At 37.2% G+C, this 15,414-nt stretch overlaps 1 protein-coding gene across 5 annotated transcripts in view; it reads left to right on the top strand.

Annotated features, from left to right (window-relative positions):
* Nucleotides 1-15,414, top strand: part of LOC103788657 (uncharacterized) — a 304,484-nt gene that overhangs the window by 60,147 nt on the left and 228,923 nt on the right. The window lies entirely within an intron of this gene.

Below are 15,414 nucleotides of genomic sequence, written 5' to 3'. Positions count from 1 at the left end.
AGAATATACATTCTTCTAAGCACAACTCTAGCATTTATTCTAAAACTGACTATATAATTGGAGGCAAAACACTCCTCAGCAAATCCAAAAGAATGGAAATCATAACAAACAGTCTCTCAGACCACAGTACAATCAAATTAAAATTCAGGATTACAAAACTCACTGAAAACCACAAAATTGCATGGAAACTAAACAACCTGCTCCTGCATAACTGCTGTGTAAATAATAAAATTAAGGCAGAAACCAAGAAGTTCTGTGAAACCAATAAGAAAAATGAGACAATGTACCAGAATCTATGGGACATCTAAAGCAATGTTAAGAGGGAAATTTATAGCATTAAATGCCCACATCAGAAGGCTGGAAAGATCTGAAACTGACACCCGGACATCACAATTAAAAGAACTAGGGAAGCAAGAGCAAACAAATCCAAAAGCTAGCAGAAGACAAGAAGTAATTAAGATCAGAGCAGAACTGAAGAAGATAGAGACATGAAAAGCTCTTCAAAAACTCAACAAATTCAAGAGCTGGTTTTTTGAAAAGATTAAAAAATGGATAGACCACTAGCTAGACTAATAAAAAGAAAAGAGATAAGAATCAAATAAGCACCATAAAAATGATAAAGGGGATATCATCACTGATCCCACAGAAATATAAACTACCATTAGAGAATACTATAAACAGTTTTATGCAAATAAACTAGAAATGGATAAATTCCTGGACACATACACCTTCCCAAGACCAAACCAGGAAGAAGTTGAATCCCTGAATAGACCAATAACAAGTTCTGAAATCGAGGCCGTAATCAATAGCCTACCAACCAAAAAAAGCCCAGGACCAGACAGATTCACAGCTGAATTCTCCCAAAGGTACAAAGAGGAGCTGGTATCCTTCTTTCTGAAACGAATCCAAGCAATAGAAAAAGAGGGACTGCTCCCTAACTCATTTTATAGGACACTTATAATTTAAATATTGAAATAAATGTAAGCTGTATATACATTAAAGAAAGATTAATAGAAATAGATGTTTTTATTTAAATAAAAATTATTCAATATTAATTATTAAATAATTAAGAATAATTGACTCAATTATTCCAGTTCCATATCACAGGAGTCATGAGACTCAGAACCCCCACATACAAGGCAGGAACCAGACCTGGACAAGACCCCATTTCCTTGTGGGGCACACTCACTCACTCACATACATCCATACTCACTTATACTGGGAGCAAGTAGACATGGAAATTCACTTTATGTGCCCAACTTTAGAATGTGGAAAGAAATTGAAGTCCTGAAGAAAACTCACTCAGACATGAGAAGAACATGCCAACTCTACATGGACAGTGGCATGAGCTGGGATCAGACTTTTTTTTCATTGGTGTTATCAAGAATGGTATTGAACAAGACCACCAGATTATTCCAGTACCTGAAATACTTTTTTTATGGCAGCCCTAGAAACTTAACACAGATGCTTAGCAAAAAGTGTCCTGAAGTGGTGTGGGCGAGGACACGGGTGCTGCAAGTAGTGGTGTGTGAAGGAACCTAAGCCTCCCTGGGTTATTCAGCCCTGTGCACAGCCTCTAAGTCAAAAAGAACATTGCCAGTTTGAATGTGGTTTGATTCTGATAGGTTACTTGGAAAACAACAAGATTGCAGCACTTTACCCTCTTTTAGCTTTCCAAGGATTTTTGAAGCATGGGGGGAATAACGCCCGTTTGCTTTCCACTTGATGTCAAAAGCACCCTCAAAACACTCAACATATTTAGGTAGAGACTCGAATTTGGTTTGAGACTAATGGGAAGAAGAAGCTATGAAACTTACTTTTGATTTATTTTCTTTTCATCGTAAATTGGTTTAAGTTACTTAAAGATGCCGGTTATTAGATCTTTGTCAGTTGCATAGTTTGCAAACACTTCTGTCCATTCTGTAGGTTGTCTGTTTACTCTGCGAGTAGTTTCTTTTGCTCTGCAGAAATTTTTAAGTTCCCATTTGTCAACTTTTGCTTTCATTGTGATTTGATGTTAGGAAACATCAAATAGAAATGTTTCTACTTCTGTTTTGACCCATAGAAGCCACTGGGGGTGTAGATAGTTAGATGAAATTAATTAATAACATCTTCATTCCAGACTGTTATTTATCAGACATTTATTGAACCCTTACTACAAGTCAGGCATTGGGTCTAATTGACATTAGAGCTTCAAAGCAGGTAATATTTGTTCCTACCCTCATGGGAGGCTTACCATTTTGATTGGGAAGCAGGTGAGTAAACAGAAGGCCACAGTAGAGATTAATAGTTACAGAATAACTCAGTAATCCTATAACAATGCACAGGGAGGTTATTATCCCAGCGTAGAGGGGATTGGAGAGGCTATGACAGTCTTCAAGATGTAGGTTATGCCTGAGCCTAATGTAATAGGTTCTCCTACGTAGTCGAATAGAGACGAAGGGAAAAGAGAGGGCTACCCAGATAGTGGACATAACACGTGCAGTAGCATAGGGGACTGAGAGAACATGGTGTATCTACAGAACATGTGCATACATTTTTTCAGGAAGATTAAATATAGAGGGAAGGAGGAAGGACGGCTAGTAACTAGAGAGTATTATAGAACAGAATAAATGTGATCTTTAAGAAAGAAGAATTGACAACACTGTATTGCATACTTAAAATTTTGCTAAGTGGATGAATCTTATGTTGTTTCTTATCACAAATAACAATAATAAAAATAATCAATAATTTGTACTCTATTTTCTTGAATTTTTCCATATGTTTACCAATGACAAGGTATATATTTATCATTAGAAAATGCACTGATGCTACAAATTTTAAAAGAAGATGAAGTAATTGAACCTTAATGTCTTTATTTATTTGTTTGTTTGTTTGTTTTGAGATGGAGTTTCGCTCTTGTTACCCAGGCTGGAGTGCAATGGCGCGATCTTGGCTCACCACAACCTCCGCCTCCTGGGTTCAGGCAATTCTCCTGCCTCAGCCTCCTGAGTAGCTGGGATTACAGGCACGTGCCACCATGCCCAGCTAATTTTTTGTATTTTTAGTAGAGACGGGGTTTCACCATGTTGACCAGGATGATTTCGATCTCTTGACCTCGTGATCCACCTGCCTCGGCCTCCCAAAGTGCTGGGATTACAGGCTTGAGCCACCGCACCCGGCCGAAGCTTAATGTCTTTAAATAAACCTCTAACTGCCATTTCAAGTATCATGATTAAATAAAAATTACTTAAGAAAGAAAGAAATAAGTAGTCCGATGAAGTAGAAAATAAGCAAATTTGGGAGTTAGGATTCATTCACTCATTCAATAAACATTTATTGAAGTTCTAACATATGTTCGATTAGTCATTTTGGACTTCATGGAAAAGGCCTAGGTTTGTGTCTTGGCTGTATCATTTTCTTGCTGTGTGGTTTCTGGTCAAGTCAGTAACCTAATGTGGGACTCTCTATATCTTAATTCCCTCATTGGCAAAATGAGAGAGTTGGGCCAGGATCACTCTCACTTCTAAAATGATTCTGTGATGAGCATTAAAGGAACATATTCTTCTAGTTTGCATGAGTAAAATTTAAGGTTGGTTCATTCTAACTTAGAGTAGCTTGGGCCCAGAGTGTACAAAGTTAATGATTTCATGCTGGGAAGAAATTGTTCAAATAATGGTCCCATTAGACAGCAATCTTCTTTCAGAGTAATAAAAATCACACACTCATGACTCAGATGAAATGAAAACTTCAAGTTTTGGTTGTGTCTATGAAAAATCTGTCATATCTCTGTGCAAAGTGGTTTTGCACAGAGATCACTCAGGGGATTACTATAATAATTGCTGACTTTTCCCCCCACTGATTTATACTCATTCCTTTCCCAAGAAATGATGAGATTTTATGGGATTTTTACATTTCTTTATGAGCCATCATTACTCAATTGTGAAAATAATAAATTTTGAAGGGCAAGAAGCATCCTTGGCTCAGGAGAAATTTATCGAGCAAATGAATTTGTGCTGCTGTCTCTTCCATCTCTGATTAGGCTAAGCATTTCTCTTTTCTTTTTCTACCTGAATCTCAGCTGTCTTTTCATTTGGGTTGTTGGTAATGAATAACTGACATGTATAATAAGCCAGTAATTATGAACTTAAGTTTTGATCTCATGTATTCCTTATTGAGAATCCATGATAAAGATACCATTATCCCTTTTCACAGGTAAGGAAATTGAGACTGAGATACTGGATAACTTTCCCAAGACCGTACAACTAGTGAGTGCCAGAGCTGGGATTGGAACCAGGTCTTGTTTATCTTTCAGTCCTTGTTTTTATTCATCTTATAATGTTCTCTCTCTCTGGAAGATTTAACTGGCTCCCCAGTGAGCATGTTTGTGGAGTTGTCAGCATCAATACTGATTTCCAAAACTCATGCTCTCTAGTGGATCTCAGCCATGCTTCTTGCCTTGTTTCAGTGGTGACCACCCTTATGTAAAAATTTGGGTCAACTAAGCCTCTTTTGCCTGCCATGACATAAATTTGCTAATATATGCATTTTTAAGCAGTCAAGCATTATTTGGATAGGGCAAATGTTTGGCATTTTATTTTATTTGGTTTCAATGGGAAAATTATTTGCAGAAATTTTGAAGAAAAGTATCTTTCTCTAAAGGAGGAGAATATGAGCCAAAGACAGAAAAGCAATTTACCAAGTAGGAAATGACAAAAATTACTGGCAAACTGAGGCTACTCACTGACATTTCCCAGGGGCATTGAGAAAAGAGGAAGAGTCTGGACACAGAACACACAGCAGTCACCTGGAGTGTTTTTATGGCCATATGACTTAACATTCTGGTGGGAGAATTGCAATTGAAACAGAGTAACTGAAGGAGTCACAGTTAAAAAAACTTTCCTCTTCACCTCCAAACAGACAAAATGACATTTAAAGAATACCAGCTGATGAAACAAGCTTAAAAGCAAGAAGAGAAAATCATCTTTTGGCACTTGTTGAGGTAGTTGCTGGGCATGCTTTAGCATCATTTAGCTTTTATGTTCAACCAAATACTACTCTTATTTACCCCTATAAATTACTCCTTCTCTCTCCCAACACTGTACATTAGCCTAAAATTCATGAATCATTTTGTAAAGACAACTGTCCTGTGGGCCTGTTGTAACTTTCTGAGATGTGCTGCAGGATAAGGCTATCCATAGCAGTTGGAAAGATATTCCACCCTTTCCAAACATTTCCCTTTGTTCATGGATGGCCTCTTCATTTCCCTTCTTGACTCTGGCATTGTGGCTGATTTTCAGGGATTCTCCACTCTAAGAAAACCAAAACCAGTGCTCCTCTTCAGGCATGTGGGGAAAGAATTTCCTCAAGTTAATATTGCAGGTGGCCTGGACACCCTGCTCAGGCCCTAGAATCTAGGTAATGCCAGTGAATCTGCACAGTAATGTATTCACAGCACCAAGGAGCCTCCAGATGAATTGCACTTCAGAGTGAAGAAGTCAGCATCACAGTCTTAGCAGTAGAGATGATCTGAGAGTTTTCTGTCCTTCCCAAAGTATGTATTTCACTGTGGCATGGAGGGCTATCAGGAAGATTCCCTTCCTTCATATTGTCGCTTACCATTGTAGCTGGCCTTGTGTAGGTATTTATCTTCACCTCCAGTTCAGATTCTACAGCTTTCCAGTCCCATGCTGCCACAATTTCAAATGTATTGTGGTCAAACTAAGTTCTCTGCCTTCTCTACTCAAGTGGCCTCTTCTCCCTAAATCTCTCCTGCATCTGTTAAAAATGTAATCCTTGACTCTTCCCTCAAATTTCTCTCCTCATCTTTTCAATATCAACTCAGTTTAAACAACAACAACAACAAAACTCCAAAACAACTGCTTCTTCTTCAACAGTATGGCTGGTCTTAGTTCCTTTTCTTTCCCTGTTACTGATGTTCTCCCAGCCTTTCCATCAGAGATACTGCAATTATGTCCTAGCTGAGACTGCTCCCTCTGGTCTTTTCTTCCTCTGATCTTTTCTGCACATCATAGAGTTATGTGCTTCTCAAGACAATGTTTTCCTTGGATTTCTTCTCTGTTCAGAAGCCTAAAGTAGGATCCAGCATCTCATAAATAGGCTCAAAATGCTTTGCTAATTTTTAGATGTCATAGAAAATGTCTTCAAATTTACTAAATTTAATTTCTTTCTATTCCTTTAAACACCTCTTTAGAACAGACAATTCTCATTCACCTCACTGACGTTGGGTTTATTTTTAATATCATATCTCTCCTCACTTAGAAAGTTTGCAAATGGACTTTCTGTTTAGCTGAATTCTATTCATTAAAACCAGAAATCTTAGCTTATGTTCCTTTTCATGAAGCTTTCTCTTGACTGTTCCAGCCTGCAACCTTGACTGATTTTTTTACTACTTTGAATTTCTGTTGGTCACTTCTGATTGAATGTTGTCTTGCATTGTTCTTAAATACATTAATGTCACTTAACCTCATATTTCCAATTAGACTGTAAGCCCACTGAGGATCAAAGACTATGCTAAGTTCTTCTTCAAATGGACAGAGTGGCTAAAATTTGTGATGTCCTTTCCTCGATCCCCTGATAAAAGATAACATTTACTAGAATTTGTTTTTAAACAGCCCTTTAAAGTCTATGGAGTCCTTTCATATACATTATCTTTAAGCCAGAAAGTCCTACCAGAATTTAATCACCTTATATTCTCAATCAGGAAAATAGCTGCTCACCACTCTGAAGAGTTGGAGGGTCTCCTTGGAAAAGACTTTAATACCTATTTGAGAAAGTGAATATATGCTGAATAGAATGCTGCAGTAACAAAAAGTTACAAGGAAATCTGTCTTATTCTTTAAGCCTTCTATCAGTCTAAGGAATTTTTAAGTTGGAGTGGGCTAGCCTGTATGAGGAGCCTAGAGAGCTGGCAGAGAAAGAAGCAATTCCTTTCCCTCGGATTCAGAACTGGGGAGCTCGTTATTGTTAGAGTGGTCCTGACCAACAATCAGTGACAACTCTTTAACTAAAGTTAACGTTAAGTTCAGAGAAAGATGGCATTTAGCAGAAGGAAGAGAGTGAGCATTATACTCTATGTTTGAAGCAGCATATATATCTCTGTTCTCTGGAAGCAGCTTTAATTCAACTCTCCGTGGAGATGACTAGCCCTAAGGAATAAAAGACCCCAACAATCTGAAAACTAAGGCTGTAGCATTTTGGACGATCAGGCCTGCCTGAGGTTCATTATATTAGTCTGTGAAGAATTCAACAGCCAGCAGTGGGCAGCATAAAGTGGTCAGATTCCCCATTAAATCTCTGGACACAACCATTGGAGATCACTTTGCCCAGGACCAACACTGCCTGAGTGTACTCAGGAATCATGCCTTATACAGCACATTCTGCTCTCCACCCTGAGGAAGTAGCTGAGTAAAAGAAGTGAAAGTGCTTTGATTCTGGGAGTGTGGCTCTCTTTATTGACCATCATACCAGGGAATGTGTTCACCCCTCCTAAATAATGAAAAGGAAAGGAAAGGAAAGTTTGTCTCAGCTACTCTCCATTGGCCATGGTCAGTCAAGTCAAACCCAGCTTCCAGTAGCTCTCTACCATAGTAAGTACTCCTTTCTCTCTTGGATGCTATTAAGAACAAGAGGTTCCTTGGAATTAAAAGGTGGATAGGATTAAGGCTTTGATAAAATGCAGATAGAACTTCTCACTACTCCTGCTATTCTTGACAAGTGTTAAGTTCAAGCACTATATTCTCGAATTTGAGGGACAGTCTATATTCTACATGTATACAAGATGCAAAGATTGTTCCATTTTATGTCAGTCTTCACAATAAACTTTTAAATCAGAAAGGCCAAATATCACTTTTCCCATTTGAAAAGTCAGCTCTTTGTAGCTGAGAGTTAAGAAATACATATTAATTATATAATCTTTTAAAATATCTAATCTCCTTTTTGACCAGGTGTGGGAGGTAGAATAATGGTCTCAAAAATGCCCATTTGCTAATCTCTGGAACCTGTAAGTATGTTATTTTACATTGTAAAAGGACTTTGCTGATGTGATTAAGTATCTTGCGATGGGGAGATTATCCAGGGTTACCTGAGTGGGTCCAATATAATCACAAAGGTCTTTATAAGGCACGCAGAAAGGTCAGAATCAAAGGAGATGTGATCTCAGAAGCAGAGAGAGACAATTAAAGAGATCTGAAGATACCCTGTTGCTTGCTTTGAAAAGAAAAGGGCCACAAGCCAAGGAATACAGATGGTATTGAAAAGCTGACAGCCAAGGAAATAAATTCTCTTCTAGAGCCTAGGAAAGAGGAAGGCAGGCCTACTGACACCTTTACTTTAGTATTTCTGACCTCCAGAAATGTAAGAGAATACACTTGTATTGTCTTAAGCTACTAAATTTGTGGTAATTTGTCGCAGCAGCAGTCAGGATCTAACATTCCAGGGTAAAAAACAATTAGTGACAAGTCTTTAGCCAAAACACTGAAAATGTGATCTATTTTACAGCGTGTATATTTCTGGGTGGAAAGCAAAGTTGGTAAAATAATTGGTGGGAAGAAAATTTTTTGGTGTTCCCCTAATGGATAGGCTCATTTTGTATTTCTAGTTTCCTGGTTTTGCCAACCTCTCTTTGCAGACATGTTCAACTAATGCAGCCAAACGCTGACTGCACGTCTACGTGCAAGTCTTCACATCTCATACTTGGGTGTGAAAGTGGAACTGTGGGAAGGGCCAGTGCAGATTCTTAAGGGTCAGTAAAAATTTTGTTTGCCTAAAGCTCTTCCAAGCTAAATTCAAAGTCCAATAATACCAAGCCATTTCACAATTATTAATTAAAAATGAGAATTTGCTTTTGTAACCCCATGAAGAACGCTGCTTAGAAATTTATACATACTTTTCCACCTCTAGGGGTTCAAGTTCAAAGTTTTTGAGGTTGTCTATTTAGCTGTATTGGAGAGAAATAAGCTTCATGCTTAAAAAATGTTCTTTTGTTATTTCATTTTTTACTAACATTCTATCTTGTTTTTAGTAAGATTCTAGGAAAATATTCTTATATTCTTCATGGTGTTTTTCTTATTACTTGTTTTGCAGTTTTTCAATAGACTGAAACTAAGTCAACCCCGATCTAAGCAATAAACTTTCAGTAACTTGGTGAAATTTTCAGTCTCTAGCATTAAAAAAAAAAAAAAAGTTTACCTGGAGATAAGTAGTCTTGAATTCAGACACAGCTATAGTCCCATAACATACTCAGCTATACTAGGTAGGAAGCTTGAAATATTATGTGTAGCCATTTACTCCTCATAATTACTAACAATTACTGAGCACTTACTGTGTGCTAGGCACTGTACTATGTATTTTACACTTATCAGCATGTATAATTTTCACACAGCTCTGTGATGCGGTGTGGTGGGCGGATTGTGTTAATAGTCCCAATTTTTCACACACTCTTGCAACCACACCCTTTAGTAATTTCTTTTAACATTGGCTGAGGCATGACCATTGACTTGCTGTGGCAAATGGAACAATAGCAAACTGAATGCAAGCGGAGGCTTGAAAAAGTTCTTTCACCTTTCCCTTCTGTCACTGGGATCTCTGCCACCCCCAGTGAACAGGCCTGTATCACCCTCCTGGAGAGACATGAGACGTATGTGGAAAGAAGCCAAGATATCCCAAGCAAGATCATCCTAAATTATCAAGCCCCAGCTTCTCTTGTGGGTAATCGCAGAAGCCTAAATGAGCCCTGACTGAGATCAGCCCAGCCTAGCCCATCACAAATTGAAAGGATTAATAAATGATTTTGGGATTAAACTCTTAAGTTGTGAGATAGCTGGTTACTTAGCAATAACCAATATAGCATTAGCTACCTTGTACATGTAGCTAATGCTATTATTTTCAGTTTGTATGTGAGTAAACTGAATTTTAGAAGGATTAAGTTTCTTGCTCGAGGTTTTGCTTTCAGACAGTTTGAATCTGAAGCTCATGAGCTTAACCACATGCAATCAAATTACAATTTGATAAACTGTGAAGTGATTTGTTCAACCCAGAAATTGATAGACTAGTTCCTTACACACACACCCAATGTGTATGCATGTATATGTATTCATATACATGTGCATACATGATGTTTCCCTTCTTAAAGGGCAAAAATGAGTATAATGAAATAAATAAATGTGGCATCATGGGACATTAGGTGATCATCATTGATTAGTTAATTTTATGTGGGTGACACTCTGTGTTTTGAATAGGATAATTTTCCTATTACATAGAGCTCTTCTTATGCTATAGGACCTTTATCAATCTGACCCTGTATAATGTTACTAATGCCCCTCCAGTCATAATGACAATTAAAAATGCACCCGCAGTACTTTTGATGACTCATTTTGGTCCCTGTGCATTACAGGAAATTTCTGAACCTTACTTGTTGGGGAATAGGGAAGGGAGAGAAATATTGTCTCCAGTAGAGAACCACTCTTATAATTTTTAATGTATTCAATTTAATACCAAATACATGTGGAATTTTTGTGGATATATATGCACTAATTTAAAATAACTTCAATTTAACTTTTAAGGTTTGATAAATTATTATTGGGCAAACATGTTTGACATCACCACTCAGGGAAAGAAGTAGTACTTTGTCAGTTAACCTAGATACTTCTCCTGTGTCCCCTGTCTCAATTGTAACCCCCTCCATATTCTCAAAGGTAGCTACTATTTTTTTGTAGTACTCACTTTTTTTTTTTTTTTTGAGATGGAGTCTGTAGTCTTGCTCTGTCACCCAGGCTGGAGTGCAGTGGTGTTATCTAAGCTCACTCTAACAGCCACCTCCTGAGTTCAAGCGATTCTCCTGCCTCAGCCTCCAGAGTAGCTGAGATTACAGGAGAATTTTTGTGTTTTTAGTAGAGACAGTTTCAGCATGTTGGCCAGGCTGGTCTTGAACTGACCTCAAGTGATCTGCCTGCCTTGGCCTCTCAAAGTGCTGGGATTATAAGTATGAGCCACCATGCCCAGCCCATAGTTATCACTTCTTAAATTTGTATTTTAGCTTCATCACTCAAATGTATGCCTCTCGTCACTAGATATATTCTGATTATACTTTTAAAATCTTCTGTATCAGAATTTTTCAATCTACAGCTTTATCCATTTCTTTTTCTCATAATTTGATCTGTGGAAGAATCTTTTGTGTTTACTTACTTCAGGCTGAGGGCATTACATATATGAGATTAGTATAGTTTTGTTTGGGAAAAAAAATCACAGCGACATCTTTTATATAGTCAACCTATGCACAGTTTCGTCAGTCTATTACAACTGTCCATTTGTACAGAAAAATATTGTCATTTTGGCCTAGGTTGTATCTTGGGATAATGACCCCTGACTTTCATCAGTTAGCATCAGGGCCAAGAAACATTTATGTAAACAGTGAGATTAATGATTATTTCCAAAACAACAGGCTTTGATTGGCTTCCAGGGATGCTATTAAACAACTCTTGGCCCATACCTATTTGAGAATGATGTCATCACTTTAGCCATTTATAAATCACTTTTTAGATGATATAAAGTGATATAGAAAATAGCTTTTGCTTTCAACCTTTTCTCTCTGCCCAATTGTTACTTCTTGACCTTTTCCTTCCAAATTAGAAAGCAATCAAAACCTGGTCATTTTGTGGGATCATGATGCTATAGTTTGGGCTGCTTTTTAATTTTCTTAATTCTCTACTTTAAGTCAGGATGATTTTAGGAGATCAGCTTACAGTATAATAGAGAAGGTAAGTAGCTATTTGTCCTTTTGAAGTTGGCAGGTAAATTGATTGCCTGGAAATCTGAGTGCTGTTCAAAACCAGTATATTGTGTTTTCTGGTTACAATCGCAATACATATTCATTACAGAAATCTTTTAGGAAAAATACAAAGAAAAATAACAAAAAAATACAAAACAAATGCCTTACGGACAGGGTTCATTCTCATTTTTCATGTAAGACTGTATGATTAATGATCACTTTCAGGAACAACATGCCACTGACAGAATACTGTCCTGTCAGCACTGTGACAATACTGTTTCTCATTTTGCACTGCATGCGTTTCTCTCTCCTGCTGTGCAGTCCATGTGCTACTATACTCCTGAGGTCACCACTGTAAGGGCTCCCACCATGTTAACTCATCCACGAGATAGCTTTGCCCATAATTCTTAATGGACTGTTTTCAGTTGCACTCTTCAACAGAAGTATATTTTCCCCAAGACCTTTGAATTACAGTGAGGAGACTTGTGGGACAGGTAGGTTCTCAGGCCACATTGGTCTGGATGGTTAATTAGAAAGCCGAGTAACAACTAAATCTTTTAATCTACAGCCCAGATCAATAAGCTTCCTAGCTGTCACAGAAGCCCGCTCCTTCATCTTAACTTGGGAAAGAGCTGATCATTAAGGGGCTTCATAAACTTTATTCCATCTTTATTTTTCATGTGATCTCTTAGCTTCCTAGGTCTTTGAGGGGAGCACTGAACTGCTCTCAGGGAATAGTATCAGTGTGATATATTAATAATTAATATTTTATACTTCACGCTGCCTGGCACAGTAAAGGGTGTTAGTAAATGCAATGATTAGTAATCATCATTAGCTGAAGGATCCATGTATCATTCAAATAAATACAATCTATATATAGTTAGAAATACAAAAATAGATTTTAAATATCTGTGTTCAGTTATTTGTATGATATATTGCCCATCCATTTGTAATAGCTTGAATAATCCTAGAAAACAATCGACAAACCTGGAAAACTGCAATTGTCTGCACACTTTCAACTTTATTCAGAAGACACATATGGCTTTAGTGGCTCATTCTTCAATAATACATGGTGCTCAACAAATTTGTGTTATATGTTTAGAATTGATGAACTACTGAAATGATACTCTTTTAAGAGCCACAAATGCACTTTACTTATCAATCTAGCTCCCAAAACTCCTCACAGAAGACCTAAAAACAGGTAGCTATTAAATAAATATTTAGTGAATGAATGAACTCATGAATTTAGTTAAATAATCATGCTCAGGAATATTGCAAAGCACATCTGTTTTCAGTTCTCCTAAGAAAAGTAGGCTCAAAGGCCTATTATATCATCGAGAGTTGTTAAATTCATTTTAGGAATTGTTACAAGTTCATGACTCTACTCTGAATGATAATCTGGTAAAACTAGAATGATAATCCCATAGACAAATCAAACATCTTTTAACTCATTCATTTATTGGTATATTCAACAAACATTTATGAGCACTCACTGTATACCCTTTGCCCCTATGGTTGATATTAAGCAATGGGAATATAACCATGTAAAAGACTGGCATGGTTCCTGCTCTTATGAAATCTGTAGTCTAATGGAGGAGACAAGTACATACCTAATTTCAAGGCTATACAGTCCTTGCTAGAGAAGCACACAGCCTAACCCAGTGGTCTTCAAACTTAGTGGGCATCAACATCATTTGGACAACTTTTTAAAAACATAGATTGAATGGACCTATCCCAAGAGCTTCTGATTCGGTGCATCTGGGATGTGTCCCAAGAAGTTGTATTTGAAGTTCTCAGGTGATGCTGATGCTGCTGGTCTAGGGATCACAGTTTGAGAACCATAGACTTAGACTAAAGGAGTGTTATGCTGAGCTAAACTCTGCAATATCATTATTTCAATTATAAGTTGAGGCCAATTCAATGAAATATCAATTTGTATAGATATATTTCTTCCTTCCTGATTTTCAAAGATGAGAGCATGATCTTTAGCAATTTTTTGTCACATATATTTTTGCAAAGTGTAAAGCAGAAGCTCTTTGAACTCAGGGGCCTTTTGTAAACATTTACACTCCATTTTGAAGAGTTTATGAGGCCAGGTGCAGTGGTTCATGCCTGTAACGCCAGCAGTTTGGGAGACTGAAGTGGGAAAATCCCTTGAAACCAAGAGTTGGAGACCAGCAACATGGCAAGGCCTAATCTCTAAAAGAAAAAGAAAACCAAAGCAAGAATGCAATCCCATTCATAACAGCCAAAACAAAACAAAACAACCAGGAATACTTCTAACCAAGAGACAAAAGAGCTATACAAGGAGCACTACAAAACACTGCTGAAAGAAATCAGAGATGACACAAATGGAAAAACATTCCACTCTCATGGATTAGAAGAATCAATGTTGTTAAAATAGCCATATTGCCCAAAGCAGTCTACAGATTCCATGTTATTCCTATCAGACTACCAATGTCATTTTTCACAAAATTAGAAAATTCAGATGGAACCATAACAAAGCCTAAATAGACAAAGCAATCTCAAGCAAAAAGAAGAAAGCAGAAAGCATCACATTTCCTGACTTCGAACTATAACATAAGGCTACGGTAACCAAAAACAGTACTGTATTGGTACAAAAACAGATGCATAGACCAATGGGACAGAATAGAGAAGCCAGAAATAAAACTGCAAACCTGTGGCCATCTTATCTTTGACAAGGTCGACAAAAACAAGCAATGGGGAAATGATTCCCCATTCAATAAATGCTGGTAGGATAACTAGTCAGCCATATGCAGAAGAATGAAATAAAACCTCTTCCTTTCACCATATACAAAAATTAACTCAGGATGGATTGACTACTTACATGTAAGATTTCAAATTATAAATACCTAGAAGAAAACCGAGGAAACTCTGTTTCTTAGTTTTGACTTTGGCACATAATTGATGGCTAAGACCTCAAAAGCAATTGCACCAAGACCAAAAAATTGACACATGGGACCTAATTAAATGAAAGAGCTTCTGCACAGCAAAAGAAACTGTCAACAAAGAAAATGGACACCCTGCAGAATGAGAGAAAACATTTGCAAGCTATGCATCTGACAAAGGTCTAATATCTAGACTTTTTAAGGAACTTAAACAAATTAGCAAGAAAAAAGCAAATAATCCCATTAAAAAGTGAGCAAAAAACATGAACAGACACTTTTCAAAGTAAGACATACAAGTGGCCAACAAACATATGAAAAAATGCTGTAAATCACTATTCATTAGAGAAATGCAAAACAAAACCATGAGAGATAACCTTATACCAGTCAGAATGACTACTATTAAAGAGTCAAAAATAAATAGATGCCAGTAAGGCTGCAGAAAAAGGGGAATGCTTATACATTATTGGTGAGAATGTAAAGTAGTTCAGCTACTGTGGAAAGCAGTTTGGATATTTCTCAAAGAATTTGAAACAGAGCTACCATTCGATCCAACAATCCCATTATTGGATATATATCCAAAGTAAAGTAAATCATTCTACCAAAGAGACACATTCACTCATTTATTCATCACAACACTGTTCACAATAGCAAAGACTTGGAATCAGCCTACATGCTCATCAATGGTGGATTCGATTTTTTTTTAAAAAGGTGGTGCCTATGCATTATAATACTGCACAG

Source organism: Callithrix jacchus, chromosome 16 (assembly GCF_049354715.1).
Source record: "Callithrix jacchus isolate 240 chromosome 16, calJac240_pri, whole genome shotgun sequence".
NCBI classification, from domain to species: Eukaryota; Metazoa; Chordata; class Mammalia; order Primates; family Cebidae; genus Callithrix; species Callithrix jacchus.
This window is presented reverse-complemented; position numbering and strand designations above follow the sequence as displayed.